Genomic DNA, 15,504 nt, shown 5'->3' on the forward strand with positions numbered 1-15,504 from the left:
CTCTGTTTTATTGACTATGCCAAAGCCTTTGACTGTGTAGATCACAACAAACTGTGGAAAATTCTGAAAGAGATGGGAATACCAGACCACCCGACCTGCCTCCTGAGAAACCTGTATGCAGGTCAGGAAGCAACAGTTAGAACTGGACATGGAACAACAGACGGGTTCTAAATAGGAAAAGGAGTACATCAAGGCTGTATATTGTCACCCTGCTTATTTAACTTATATGCAGAGTACCTCATGAGAAACTCTGGTTTGAAAGAAGCACAAGCTGGAATCAAGATTGCTGGGAGAAATATCAATAACCTCAGATATGCAGATGACACCACCCTTATGGCAGAAAGTGAAGAAGAACTAAAGAGCCTCTTGATGAAAGTGAAAGAGAAGAGTGAAAAAGTTGGCTTAAAGCTCAACATTCAGAAAACTAAGATCATGGCATCTGGTCCCATCACTTCATGGCAGATGGGAAAACAGTGGAAACAGTGGCAGACTTTTTGGGGGGCTCCAAAATCACTGCAGATGGTGATTGCAGCCATGAAATTAAAAGACACTTACTCCTTGTCAGGAAAGTTATGACCAACCTAGATAGCATATTAAAAAGCAGAGACATTGCTTTGCCAACAAAGGTCTGTCTAGTCAAGGCTATGGTTTTTCCAGTAGTCATGCATGGATGTGAGAGTTGGACTATAAAGAAAGCTGAGTGATGAAGAATTGATGCTTTTGAACTGTGGTGTTGGAGAAGACTCTTGAGAGTCGCTTGAACTGCAAGGAGATCCAACCAGTCCATCCTAAAGGAGATCGATCCTGAGTGTTCATTGGAAGGACTGATGTTGAAGCTGAAACTCCAATACTTTGGCCACCTGATGCCAAGAGCTGACTCTTTGGAGAAGATCCTGATGCTGGGAAGGATTGAAGGTGGGAGAAAAAGGGGACTACAGAAGATGAGATGGTTGGATGGCATCACCGCTCAATGGACATGAGTTTGGGTAGACTCTGGAAGTTGGTGAGGGACAGGGAGGCCTGGCATGCTGCAGTCCATGGGGTCACAAAGAGTTGGACATGACTGAGTGACTAAACTGAACTAACTGAACAACAGAGGGTGGGAGAAAGGAGAAAAAAGCAAAAAAGTCCAAAAGAATCTACAGAATAAGTTAAAGCATAAGAATAATGAATGTTTTTCTTGAGTCACTGCTGTCAGAGTCCTTTCCCTTGCTGGGAGTCATAGTCCACCTCACCTTGCTAGGATGCCCCCCAACACTGTACTGATCTCTGGACCTGTTGCGGGGGCAGCTCAGATTCTAATCTGGACCTACTCCTCTGTGTTCTTGCCTCCAATGTCCACAGCTGTCAGAACTAGTGTGTTTTCTTATTGGGAGCTCTCAGTCACCTTTTATATATTCCATAGACACAGAGTCTACTTAGTTGATCGCTTGGATTTAATCTGTAGCTTGTACAACTGGCAGGAAGGTTTTGTGTCTTTTTCCTTAGTCACACTGCCCCTGGGTTTCAGTGTGGTTTTATTTCCACCTCTGCATGTGGGTCATCCACTGGGGTTTGTTCCTGAAGCTGCCCTGGAAGACTGCAGTTTGCCCCTCTAAGGGCCAGTTTTGGAGGTGGTGCAGCTGCTTGGGTCACAGGGGTTCTGGCAGCACAAGGTACTCAGGGGAGTTGGCGGCTAGGAAAGCAGGAAATTTGGTGCTCTAGAAGGGTATGGCAACCAGTATTGGCCAATATGCTCCAGTATTGCCTGGAGAACCTCCGTCCCTGACAGAGAAGCCTGGAAGGCCACAGTCTACAGGGTCACAAAGAGTTGGACAGGACTGAAGTGACCCTACACGCATAGAGGCAAGACTTTTTTTGCCTGTGGCAGCTCTGCTTCAGTGAGAGTTGAGAATGAAGGTGGTGTAGCTGCTTCGCTTTTGGGGACCCTGGTGGCACCAAGTGTGCAGAGACATGGACTACCTCTGCCACAGGCGTTATGGCCCTGTCAGAGTCTTTTTTTCGAGCTTCTCGTAGCTGGCGATCAGAAGGCCTCTTTGGCCAGTCTTTCTCCATAGCTCCACCCATTCAGGCACATAGAGGGGGCCCTCCTGGCTGGAGTCCTACTCAGTAGAGCAGCTTGTCAGGCACTTAAAGGGGCTCACTGAGTAAGGTCCTACTCTGTAGTTCAATGCTTAGGCATTCGATGGGCCATCCTCTCTACTGTTCAGCTGCTAATGCTGGTATGTGGGGGGAGAGAGGCTATGGTGATGGCTCCACCCCTTCTGTGTGACTCAGCAGCATCACCTTGCTTCCATGGCTGCCCAGCTTTACTTCACACAGACATTTCCCACCACAATCTCTTCCCTCCCATCCCCTCAATCCATCTCTCCTCAGTCAACAGCAGCCCTCGCCCTGGGATTGATTGTTCTACGATCCCTAAACTCCAGCTCCCAGCCACTGCACCTTCCAGGAGATCTATGTCCCTGTCCCGTGTATGTATGGCTGCAGCCAGGACTATCTGATTCTCATTCCATTTAGGCTGCCACAGCTCAGCTGATTCACTCTCAGCCTTAAATGTTTCTCCTCTGACTCAGATAGTTGCCCCGATGTGGGGATCCGACCCCTGCTTCAGCTCCCCCACCTGCCGAGGGCAGGTCCAGTCCTACTAGCACTCCTGTTTTTCCCCCTAGTTCCTTCATCCTACCGAGTTTTGCATGATTTTATATATTCTTTCCCTCTGGTCAGGTACTCCTGTCCAATCTTATCTGGTGTTCTGCATGCACTTATGTGTCTGAAGGTATATTCCTGATGTATCTGTGGAGACAGATGTACTTCACGTCCACCTACTCCTCTGCCATCTTGTTCTCCCCCAAAACTCCAGTATTAAATGTAAGAATCCAGTGATATGGCCAGTTACAAAATAAGTATTTTAAAAATAAACTGCTTTTTTTATACTAGTAAGAATAAATTAGTTATTATAATACAAAAATAAAATGCTATTTTCAATATGAACACAAACTATTACCTGCAAACAGTTAGAAATGTGCTAAACTTATAAGAAAGAAAGAATAATAGTTTATAAATGGACATATCAGAGGCTTGAATAAATGAAATATATACTTTGTCCCTAGAGGGGAAAACTAATAAAGATGTCAACTCCTCTCCAAAGCAATAAATTCCTTTAATGCATCTTCAGTGAAAATCGATAAGAGGAGACTATACGCACTGTGACAAGATGATTCTAAAATTTAACTGAGGAATTTCCTGGCAGTCAGTGGCTAGGACTCTGTGCTTCCACGGCAGGGGGCACGAGTTCGACCTGTGGTGGGGAAACTGATATCCCACATGCCACTCAGCACAGCCAAAATAATAATAGTAATAAAATAATAGTAAATAAAATTCATCTGGAAGAATAGATAAGTGAAAACCCATAAGACAATATGGCATTTTACTTATGGGTAGATGTACGTGAAATTAAATTTTTAGAACATATACTGAAAGGTTCCACATACAATTCATGTTGGTGGTTACTTCTGCAGTAGGATGAAGCTGGAGTGGGCCAGGGACTTGGAATCAATCTGTTACATTTTATATAGATACATCTTTTCCTAAGATACATGTCTGAAGCAACTATGTTACAATATTAATATGTATTGATAAAATGTGAAATGTGAACAAATGAAAATGTCATTCAACCATGTCTGACTCTAGGTTGCTGCTGCTGCTAAGTCACTTCAGTCATGTCCGACTCTGTGTGACCCCATAGATGGCAGCCCACCAGGCTCCCCTGTCCCTGGGATTCTCCAGGCAAAGAACACTGGAGTGGGTTGCCATTTCCTTCTCCAATGCATGAAAGTGAAAAGTGAAAGTGAAGTCGCTCAGTCATGCCGGACTCTTCGCGACCCCATGGACTGCAGCCTTCCAGGCTCCTGCATCCATGGGATTTTCCAGGCAAGAGTACTGGAGTGGGGTGCCATCGCCTTCTCCATTAGTAGGTGGTATTACATTATCCTCTGCAATTTTTGTTTTTGGCTATGCTGCATAGCATGTAGGATCTTAGTTCCCCAACCAGGGACTGAACCTGTGCCTCCTGCATTGGAAAAGCAGAGTAATAACCACTAGACCACCAGGGAAGTCCCTCTCTGCACTTTTTTGTTTTTATGTATTTTTTTCTAAAAAGAAGACTGAGGGGGATATGAAGTCTGCACTGCAAGATATTCTGAATTCTCAATAATTAATAATTAAATTTATTTGTTTTCTTGGGCTCCAAAATCACTGCAGATGGTGACTATAGCCATGAAGTTAAAAGACACTTGCTCCTTGGAAGAAAAGCTATGACCAACCTAGACAGCATATTAAAAAGCAGAGACATTATTTTGCCAACAAAGGTCTGTCTAGTCAAAGCTATGGTTTTTCCAGTAGTCATATGTGGATGTGAGAGTTGGACTATAAAGAAAGCTGAGTGCTGAAGAATGGATGCTTTTGAACTGTGTGTTGGAGAAGACTCTTGAGAGTCCCTTGGACTGCAAAGAGATCAAACCAGTCCATCCTAAAGGAAATCTGTCCTGAATATTCATTGGAAGGACTGATGCTGAAGCTGAAACTCCAACACTTTGGCCACCTGATGTGAAGACCTGACTCATTTGAAAAGACCCTGGTGCTGAGAAAGATTGAAGGTGGGAGGAGAAGGGGATGACAGAGGATGAGATGGTTGGATGGCATCACCGACTTGATGGACATGAGTTTGAGTAAACTCCAGGAGTTGGTGATGGACAGGGAAGCCTGGCTTGCTGCAGTCCGTGGGGTTGCAAAGAGTTGGACATGACTAAGTGACTGAACTGAACCAAACTGATTACATTATCCTCTGCAAATTTTTTTTTTTTGGGGGGGGGCTATGCTGCCAGCATGTGGGATCTTAGTTCCCCAACCAGGGATTGAACCCGTGCCTCCTGTATTGTTAAAGCAGAGTGTTAATCATTGGTCTGCCAGGGAAGTCCCTCTCTGCACTTTTTTGTTTTTATGTGATTTTTTTTTTTTCCAAAAAGAAGACTGAGAGGGATGTGGAGTCTGCACTGCAAGATATTTTGAGTTCTCAATAATTAATAATTAAAGGGGCATCATTTTGTCCACAAATAAACCAATGACACTGAAAAGAAAGCTAGAAAAGGGAGAAGGAGGTATTTCAAATCAGTGAGGAAACCAACAGAGGTTCTTAGTGATGTTCTCACCATCATGCATCAGAACTTCTTCTAGAGGTTAAAGAAAGTGAAAAATGAAACCATGAAAGAGCAAAAAGAAAATGCTATTGCCTATTCATCTGATCGCAGGGTAGAGAAGGTCAAAATCTCCTCACGAAACCTTTGCCACCCCTGGGCCTTTGCACAGGCTGTTTCCTGTCTGGAACCCTCTTTCCTCTCCTCTTCCTCCTGCATTGATTCCCCAGGAAGCCTTCCCTCTCCTCCCTCATCTACTGACTGCATAAGGCTCTCTTGGCACCATGTACCTCCTTTGTGTCATTTGTCACTTCTGTCACTTTGTATTTGGTTGTGTGATTATTTGATTAATGATCTAGAAAACCAGCTCCAAAAGACATGCTTGGGTTTCCCAGGTGTTGCTAGTGGTAAAGAACCTGCCTGCCCAATGCAGTAGATGTAAAAGATGTGAATTCAATCCTTGGGTCAGGAAGATCCCCTGGAGGAGGGCATGGCAACCCACTTCAGTATTCTTGCCTGGAGAATCCCATGGACAGAGGTACCTGGTGGGCTTCAGTCCATGCGGTTGCAAAGAGTCGGACACGACTGAGCGACTTGGCACACTTGCATACAAGGACAGGCCTTACCTGTTTTACTTCATTCAAAAGTAAAGTGCCTCACCTACACTGTGGGATATATTGTAGGAGTTGGCTAACTACCTGTTGGCTGAATGAATGCATGAGTGGTGGCTGAAAAGAGCTGTTTCTTCCTGCTCATTTTCATATGTGGTATACATACGGGATCTCTGTAATCCAGCCATCTGAGCACCACACTTTTACAGGTTTGGAGCATCTGTGGTCTTTGTGATTGGCATGGCTGCACGATGGGCACATGGGGCAAATGACTTCTCAGCCTCTCATCACAGACATCAGATTCTAGAAGCGACTCCTTTTAGAGCCACTGAAAAGCCAATTTTGCCTTAGCTTCTAGAAGAAGGAACCAGCTCACGTGTGGGACCATGAACTTACTGCTAGATTTGTCTTCCTTTCCCCAGTGAGTTCTTTTTATCCATGGCAATTGTCCCTGGGAGATGATGGAGTTAAAGTCTCGTAGGCATAGAGGACCACAGTCTTTATCCAGATGGGTCTCCCTGGGCTTTGGGACATAGCCAGAATCACAGCTCTGGCCATTCCATCTCACAATAGTCCCTTCCTGTGGAAATAACCAGATGTCTAGTTCTCCAATTGCTGGTGTGTGGTCTCCTTAGGATTTTTTTGTTTTTTTCCTCTAAAGATTTGTTTGTTTATTTTGGGCTGTCCTGGGTCTTTGTTGCAGTGCTTGGGCTTCTCATTGTGGGGCCTTCTCTTGTTTTGGAGCATAATCTCTAGGCACACAAGCTTCAGTAGTTGTGGCATGTGGGCTCAGTACTTGTGACTCGCAGGCTCTAGATCTCTGGCTCAATAATTGTGGCACATGGGCTTAGTTGTCACTTGGCATATGGGATCTTCCTGGATCAGGGATCGAACCCATGTCCCCTGCATTGGCAGGCAGATTCTCAACCACTGGACCACCAGGAAAGCCATCTTAGGTTTTTAATCTTTCTGGCAAATGCATTTGGAAATACAGTTTTGAGAATGAGATGATAATTAATAGTTGTGTATTCATACTAGAGTATATATAAGAGCTGAGTAGATGACTGTTGTCTTTGGAGGGGCAGCCCCTCAAGGGGAGAGACATGCTGAGGGAAATCTGAAGTGGGCACACATCTTCCTGGGCAGGGCTACATCGCTGGAACATAAGGATGTACAATGACATGAAGCTCCCAAAGAGGAACAGGTGGGCGTTTTCTCTGACCTGCACACTTAGCCAAATCAGTGTTACCATCCCACTGGGCCTCAGACCCCTAGATGGCCCTGGAGTTAAGGTTGTGGGGTCTTGAACCCAGGTGTCCATCCAACTGTCTCTAGATGAATAAAGGCTCTGTCTCACACAACTAATGCCCCACTATTTTCAAGGTGGCTATTGCTGAAGCTAATAGAATATATTTTAAGTGTGACTGAATGTAGAGAGGCTTTTTGATCTCATGTGTGTTTTTCAATCAAGGATTTTGGAATATATAATTATTATTCATGCATACATGCTAAGTCACTTCAGTCATGTCTGACTCTGTGTGACCCTGTGGGCTGTAGCCTGCCAGGTTCCTCTGTCCATGGAATTATCCCATCAAGAATACTGGAGTAGGTAGCCACGCTCTCCTCCTGGTAGGTACAACAGCAAATAACAGACTGAGGAGCCAGAGGACGTCAGCTGTATTCTCTAAATACAGCTGTCTTCTGTGGTGTAGCAGGTAACAAGTACTATTGAAAACAGTAGCTTTAAGAGAGCTTATTTTTGAAAACTTAACTTGGAGTGAAACCCTTCTCAAAGAATGTGCTCTGTTAGGGTTTTCCTTTTATGTAATGAAAGAACAATAAAAGGCAGGTGGAATTATACCAGGAGAAAAAAATAGAAATTACATCTCTCAAGCAGAAGTGCTAGGATGGAGTGAAGAAAAACGATAATAACCATTACTATCTGAGGTGGTACCTATTTTAATGTACTTAAAATGCATGACTATGACTGAGTGATTATGTAAAGGCTATTTGTCATCACCAAAAAGTGCAGGGAGACATTGATGTAGATGCCATGATTCAAATGAATAAAACTTCCTTCCCACTATCTGTCTAAGGAATCTATCAGAAGAAATTCCACTCTGCACTGTGAGAAACCCAGCCAAGCCTTGAGGTGTAGTAACAAACAGTTGCCACCATCTATTGAATGCTTACCATGTGCCAGGCACTGTGTTGTACATAAACTACTCTATTTGATCTTCTTGACAAGGCTGGGAGGTACGATCATTCATTTCACAGGTAAAGAAGCTGCAGATGGAGTTACTTGCCCAAGGTCAAGCTGCGAGTAAGGGATGGATCTGGGATAGTGTAGCTCTAAATCTCACATTCCTAACTGCCATATTTCATCCAGTCCATGGGCACTGGGCTTGGCACCAGGCATTTCCTGGACCACAAGTGGACTTGCTGGATCAAAGAGCATGTACCTTTTCACCTTTGACAGGAGTAGCTTGAGACCCCGGAAAAGTTAATATTCCAGTTTGAGTCTGAAGACAGGGAAAAAGCCAGTGTCCTGGTAGAAAGACAGTCAGGTAGGAAGAATTATCTCTTCCTTTCTCTTCCATTCAGGCTGTCAAGTGATTGAATCCTCATTTTGATTTCACATTAGTATTTATGATGACTGATCACCAGATATGCTGCTTTTGTCTTTTGAGCACCTGGTAAGGTTGTAATTCTTGGTTCCCTCTCCCCTCTTGGGGTTGATTGAGACCATGTGATAAATTCAAGATCAAGCTTTTATTAATAACTGCTGTTTGGAGACCCTCCAGAGCTCTTTTTTTCATTCCACCCCCATTTCAGAGAATGGGTGTTTCCATCATCTATCTTCCAAGATAATGTATGTAATAGATATAATAATGTCTACTGTAATGGACACGCAGTACAAGCAAGAAACAGACCTCTGTCACTTTGAGCCGTGAACATATAAATCTTGGGAGTTTATTTGTTATAACATTGACTATCCTGACTGCTGCCCACTCCTTGAGAAGGGTGGCTGGGGAGACTGCTTTCTAGAAAGCCTCCTTGCCCTCTATGGGAAAAGTCATTATGCTTGTCTGTAAATGCTGTATCCTGTCCCCATTCCATGTTATTTTCTGGGAGTACTTCTTAAGGTGACAGTCCACCTCTCTCTTGGGGGGACTCGGCCAATTCAGAGTCAGAATCTTGCAAACCAAGCATGCGGCCACAAGTTTTGATGACCAATTTCCACAAAGGAAACATTTAAGACTGTTCTAGAAAATCCAACCTTACCTAATCCAGAATGACACTTAGATGGCAGCTGTATTAGTTACCAAAAAAAAAAAAAAATCATGAAATATTGCTGAAGAGTTATTAAATAGTCTCTAGTCCCTAATGGCGAATTCATTTTCATTTAATAGCAAGTTATTGTGAAGTATAATGAAAAATAGAGAGGCATGCAAAATAAGCTGGCCTCTGTTTCCATTGACATAGTGCCAGTTTCTTGGGTGCAGCGTTACAATACTATCCATCTTCATAAAGCACTCCTTGGACAGCATTATGAAACAGCAGGAAGGAATGGCAGATGACAGCTTCATTAGTCATGACTAGGTAATCCTGGCCAATTTCTCCTGGGAATTATTAACACATTCCTAAACACCCCTTGGTTGATGGCATCCAAAAAAGAAGAGAAAGGGATCAGTTATGAGGTCTTGGATGTTATCCAAATCTGGCTACGAGTGAGCTGCAGAAGGCCACTCAGCATCCCTTTTTCCCAGAGCTCTCTGGAAGGCCCTGGAGAATGAGACCTGCGGAGCCAGGATGGACAAGACTGCAAACGCTCGCCCATTGCTGAGCACCTAACGGAAAGAAAAGAATTGGGATGGTTCTTTTGTCTACCTCGCAGACAGATGAATCTGTATCACTTGGTAAATGGTAAATGGATGAATTAGCCCCAAATTCAGTCTTATTGCTGGCTAGAAAACAGGAACTCCCAACAGGGTAAGTGTACAATAAACACCAGAAATTGAGAGGCTCCAATGAATCCTGGCAACCAGGATCTCACTTTCGCCAAAGATTACCTAATCCCCCCAGAGCTTGATCACTTAGCCTGGAGGACTGAAGGAGAAGGTGGCTACTGCCAGTCAAGATTTCCCATGTTTTTGTGACCTCTGTAGTGAAGCCGCCCTTCCAGGTTCTTGGTGAGCCAGCTGGGTGGGGTTGTGACAGGGACTGGCAGAGAAAATGGTTTATTCTGCAGGTCAACTGAGCCTGTATCTGTGGGTTAAGTTCCGTGGTGCTTTGTGGTGTTGCACAAGGACTCATGAGTTGGTGTGAGACTTGAACTCAGTCAGGTCTTTGCTCAGCTGCTTAATAGCTGTGGCAAGTTAATTAACCTTCTCAACCTTAGTTTCCTCATCAGCAAAATAGTGGTAATGTTATCTATCTCACAGAGTTTTGTGAGAATTAATTACTACAGCTAGGTAAAGCACTTGGAAGACATCCTTAGTAAAGATTTCTTCCATTATATGCGTATATGTAAGCTATGTCCTGCTTAAAAAGCAAAACTGGAAATAATCGGGTTTATAGGAAAGAAAAATCAGTGTGAGTTATTTATATCATCCTCCTATTGCCCTTAACTAAATGATAAGCTCTTGTTTTCATTTACTGTTTTTTTGGTTTGTTTGAGCCAGGTGGGCCCTCAGCAGTGAAAGTGTGGAGTCTTAACCACTGGACTGACAGGGAATCCTCCCTTCATTTTCTTTTAAAGAACAGTGATGGCCAAAAACATCTGTAGGTCGTCATCAGACCCTTGTGGAGAAGGCAATGGCACCCCACTCCAGTACTCTTGCCTGGAAAATCCCATGGACGGAGGAGCCTGGTGGGCTGCCGTCTATGGGGTCGCACAGAGTCCGACATGACTGAAGTGAAGTAGCAGCAGCAGCAGCAGACCTTTGTTGAATTTTCACATCAACTCTGTTGTCCCCATTTTCCAGATGAGGAAAGTGAGACACAGAGGAGAGATAAGTTCCCCAAAGTCACACTGGCAAGTAAGCTTTGGAGCTGGGATAGGACACCAGATTGTCTGCAGATTCTGTCCTTATACATCATAGGTATGTCCATGAATCTCTGTTAAATTGGATTGGATTGAATCTAGTAGAGAAGTCCTATTTAAACATCAAGTTTCCTAAGGGCATTTAAATGTTTATACATTGCTATCCTAGGGTGTCTCCCTGGTTCCTCTGTGCTGAGCTAAAGCCTAGTCACACTCCCAGTTCTAGATCCTTCTGAAATCTCTCTGGATTTGTTCTATTTGCTCTTTCAGCAGTCCTGGCTGGCCTCAGCCCCATCACCCACTCAGAGCTCTCACATCATTCATTAGTGGCTCCTGAGAAGATGAGAGGGAATGACAGCTGCAGAGGATGCCAGAGACAGGCAGAGAGGACAGAAGCCAAAATATAGAAAGAGTCTGGGGGAAAAGAAGATAAAAAAGAACTGTGCATATGTGCTAAGTCACTTCAGTCACATCTCTGCAACTCTAAGGTCTGTAGCCCACCAGGCTCTTCTGCCCATGGGTTTCTCCAGGTAAGAATACTGGAGTGGGTTGCCATGCCTTCCTCCAGGAGATCTTCCTGACCCGGGGATTGAACCCATGTCTCCTCTATCACCAACTCAATGGACATGAGTTTGAGTAAACTCCGGGAGCTGGTGATGGACAGGGAGGCCTGGTGTGCTGCTGTCCATGGGGTTGCAAAGAGTCAGACATGACAGAGTGATTGAACTGAACTGAACTGAACTCCTGCATTGACAGGCGAGCTCTTCACTACCAGCACCACCTGGAAAGCCCATAAGAAAGAACTAAAGGTACTTAAATCTCAAGGTGGATTTTATTTTAAGTATTCTATATTATAAAGTCTGACTAGAACTTCTTTCCCCTGCTACCTCTGACTTTTGTGAAACAGTGATGTGTTTTCACTTTAGCCATCAAGGAAGACTCTTATATTTAGTGATTCCTGATACCAACTAGATTTTTAGCAATGATGATCATGAAAATTTTTAAAATATTTTCTTTGAAATCAATTTAAGTGTATTCTTTTGTTTCATTTTGTTTTTTGGTTTGAAGCTATTTCAGTGATTTCTTTTAAAAAATGTAAAAAAGTTTGAATCCAGTTGGAATTTAATACCAATTCTGATAATTTGGTAAATCTTTATTAAGTGTGTCCTACATGTGTGGCACTGTGCCGAGTCCCACACCAAGAATAAATAAAGATCACCTGTGACTCAGTGGTACCAAATCTGTCTGCCAAAGCAAAAGATGCAGGATTGATCTTGGGTTGGAAAGATCCCTGGAGGGGAGGGAGATGGCAGTGGTGTTCAGGATGGGGGGACACATGTGCACCCGTGGCTGATTCGCAAAAACCATCACAATATTGTAATTATCCTCCAATTGAAATAAATTAATTAATTAAAAAAAAAAAAGAAAGATCCCCTGAAAAAGGAAATGGCAACTCACTCCAGTATTCTTGCCTGGGAAATCCCATGAACAGAGGAGCCTGGTGGGCTACAGTCTGTGGGTCACACAGAGTCAGACACAACTGAGCAATTCAACAACAACTACCTTGGTAGAACCTCTAGTCTAGCCGGAGCTCCTCAGGCTTGCGGGGCATCGGTCTCTTGGGAAACATGTTAGAAGTTTGCCTGCGTGGGCTCCGCGCCAGGACTGCCTGAGTCAGTAGGTGATTCTGATGCATCTAAACATTCAAGACGCACTGGTGGAGGGTAGGCACCATTTGTAGCAGTCATACACCCCAGCTTTAGAGAGATACCCAGGACTCTGAAAGCACCTTAGCTACCTACCCACTGTCTTCACGCAGCTCCTCAGAGTCCACGCAGGCTCCACCCTGAAGGGGGTGGCATGGGTGGGCTGGGGCCAGAGACCAGATCAATCTTTATGTATCATATGTGATGGAGACCTGAGTGTTCTGGTTAAAAATTCAGGAGGTCCAGAGTTCACTTTGGGTCACTGGTAAAGATCTTTTAGAATTTAAAAATCAGAAAAATTTGATTTGAAAAAACTATTTAAAAAATTATTTGTTTATATATTTTTGGGTGCACTGGATCTTCATTGCTTTGCATGGGTTTTCTCTAGTTGCGGTGAGCAGGGGCTGCCCTTCATTGTTTGCTCAGGCTTCTCCTTGCAGTGGCTTTTCTTGTTGCAGAGCATAGGCCCTAGGCGTGCTGGCTTCAGTAGTTGCAGTGCGCAGGCCCAGTAGTTATGGCACACAAGCTCAGTTGCTCTGCGGCATGTGGGATCTTCTCAGACCAAGAATCGAACCTGTGTGCCACCAGGAAGGTCCTGAAAAATAAAACCTTTTTGCATGTGCCTATCTTAGCTCCTGATTTGCGTGAGAGAAGCCTGTCTTCTTTAATCAAACTTGTACATCTCTGGAAATGCCAAATATAGTAAGTTCATAAGTGACTGTATAATATAGAATATATACTTGTGCTTCTAAACCACCAGAGTGCCAATGGAAAAATATTCTTGAAGTTCTAATTGTTCCCTCTTCCATGGCTACAAATTTCTATAAACTGTTTTTCTGATAATATTCCTGCCCCACCTTATTTTTTTTTTCCTCCAAACTAAAATAAAGGCAATGATTCAAATGACTGGCTCTTCATTTCTAAGTAACTTGGGTGAGGTCACCACAGTAAGTTTTACTTTACACAGTTTGAATCAGGTCAGTCTGAAAAACAAGAGCAAGATTATGTAACAGCAGAGACTCGTGTGTGTGTGTGTGTGTGTGTGTGTGTTGGGTTATTGGAACCATTTTTATAGAGTAGTGAGTAGTTTATAGAGAAGCTAGTTGGTGATACTTTTCCATCGTATTTGAACTTACTATGTCAACAAGCCATATTGAGCACTGGCTGAGGACTACCCTTATTCCAAGGACATAAATATTCTTTTCCTACATAGAATATAAGTTCCTCAAGAGAGGATCAAGATTATGTCTTTTTTTCTCTCCGTATAAGAGGGGCAGGAGACATGAAAAGGGGTGAGGGGGGAAGGAGGTGGGATTTTGGTGATAAGGCTCTTGCCCTACAGGTGAAAGCAATGTGATTTTAGCACGATAAAGATGTAGGTCAGTGAAACTGACTAGAGAGCTGGACCTGGATCTAAAAATATATAATAATTAAATAAAGGATTTTGTGAGCATCACAAAGGGAAAGAAAAAATGATTCAATAAATGGTTTTGTACTCAAAGATTAAAGTTAGGGGGAAAAGAACTTGAGATTAGTACATTAACCACATCCTGAAATGAATTTACCCTGACACTTGTTAATTGCTCCTAAACCTTCTCTTTTTCCATGTGCCGGTGTTCAGAGGCCCACTCAGACCCCACACTGAACTAGTTGGTCAGCAGGGTGGCTGCTTCATTACAAGTGAACCATTACTACTGTCACAGCACTGGGGCTGACCTGGGAACGAACCCAGCTGAATTCCAGAGTGATGTGGTGCTTGGATAAAGGACACATTGCAAATTGACTAGACATCAACTCATGGAAACCTAAAGAGGGTAATCATGTTTGTGATCTGGGAGGATGGCCAGGGTGGGGAGAGGGGTGGCATTTGGAGCCTCTCAGCTACTCTGTTAATCTAGCTTCTAATAGAGTACCTGGCACACAGCAGGGGCTGAACACATGTTTGTGGACTGAGTGACATTTGTGTCTTGGTGCTTTGCTGGGTAGACCTCAGTGCTGACAGTTGTGGTTGTTGTTGCCTGAGCCCAGAGATCATTAAAGTATAAAGAGTCTTCACACTCAAGGTCCCCTGGGAGCATTTCTCTGATATTCCAGAGTGGAACCCGGGATCAAGAGAAGCAAGATCGAAGATTAAATTCAGCATATTAAAGACACAGGCAGAAGACCAGGGCCAAGATCAACGCCCAGGCTTCCAAATGCCTGGCTGGCTGCCACCTCTGGCAGGAAACATTGCCCTATCCTCTAGGGATGGAATGGCCCAGAAAATTTTGAACAGAAAGGGGAATGAGAGTTGGGTCTGGGCCTTCCTTCCCCACACTGGCTGCACAGGCGTTCAGCCGGCTTTGCTTCCTGTGTCTCAGAGGACACTGTCTCCGCCAGTTCCTCTCTCTTCCCCTCCCCCTTGCCTGGAGTGTAACCAGGCGTTCTCAGATCCCCGGGTTGGAGCGAGGCGGATGGTGGACACATGTGAGCCGATTGCCTGCAGCTTCAGTTGATCCTGGCTTGGGAGTGAGGAGAGGGGGCTGGGAAGAAAAGTCAAGTCTCATTCTTAAGTGATGTGGAAATGTATTGCCATTGGCTCTTATTAGGTAGCTCTAAGCCAGTGAGGAAAGAAATGTTTTCATTGGCGGAAGAACACATTTGACATCCACATATATGTGTGCCTACTTTTGAGCAGACTGCAGAAACGTGTGGCTTCGGTCCTTGCTGCTCCTCTGTCTAGTGAATTATACCAGTGGGTTCAAGGTCTAGCTCAGTGCCTGCCTCAAACAGAAGGGTTTTCTTGATAAACTCAGTCTGTACTGATTTGCCCATGATCTCAGCTCTTGATGCAGTTACCATGTTCACCACAGTGAGGGCAGATTTACTGTAAAGTGAAAGAAGTTTAGGCTTTAGAACTTCTAATAATTTAGTCCTTTCTTGGGATCATATGGTCATATGCTTTT

The sequence above is a fragment of the Bison bison genome, unplaced genomic scaffold, assembly GCF_000754665.1.
Source record: "Bison bison bison isolate TAMUID 2011002044 unplaced genomic scaffold, Bison_UMD1.0 scf7180017864458, whole genome shotgun sequence".
Taxonomy (NCBI): domain Eukaryota; kingdom Metazoa; phylum Chordata; class Mammalia; order Artiodactyla; family Bovidae; genus Bison; species Bison bison.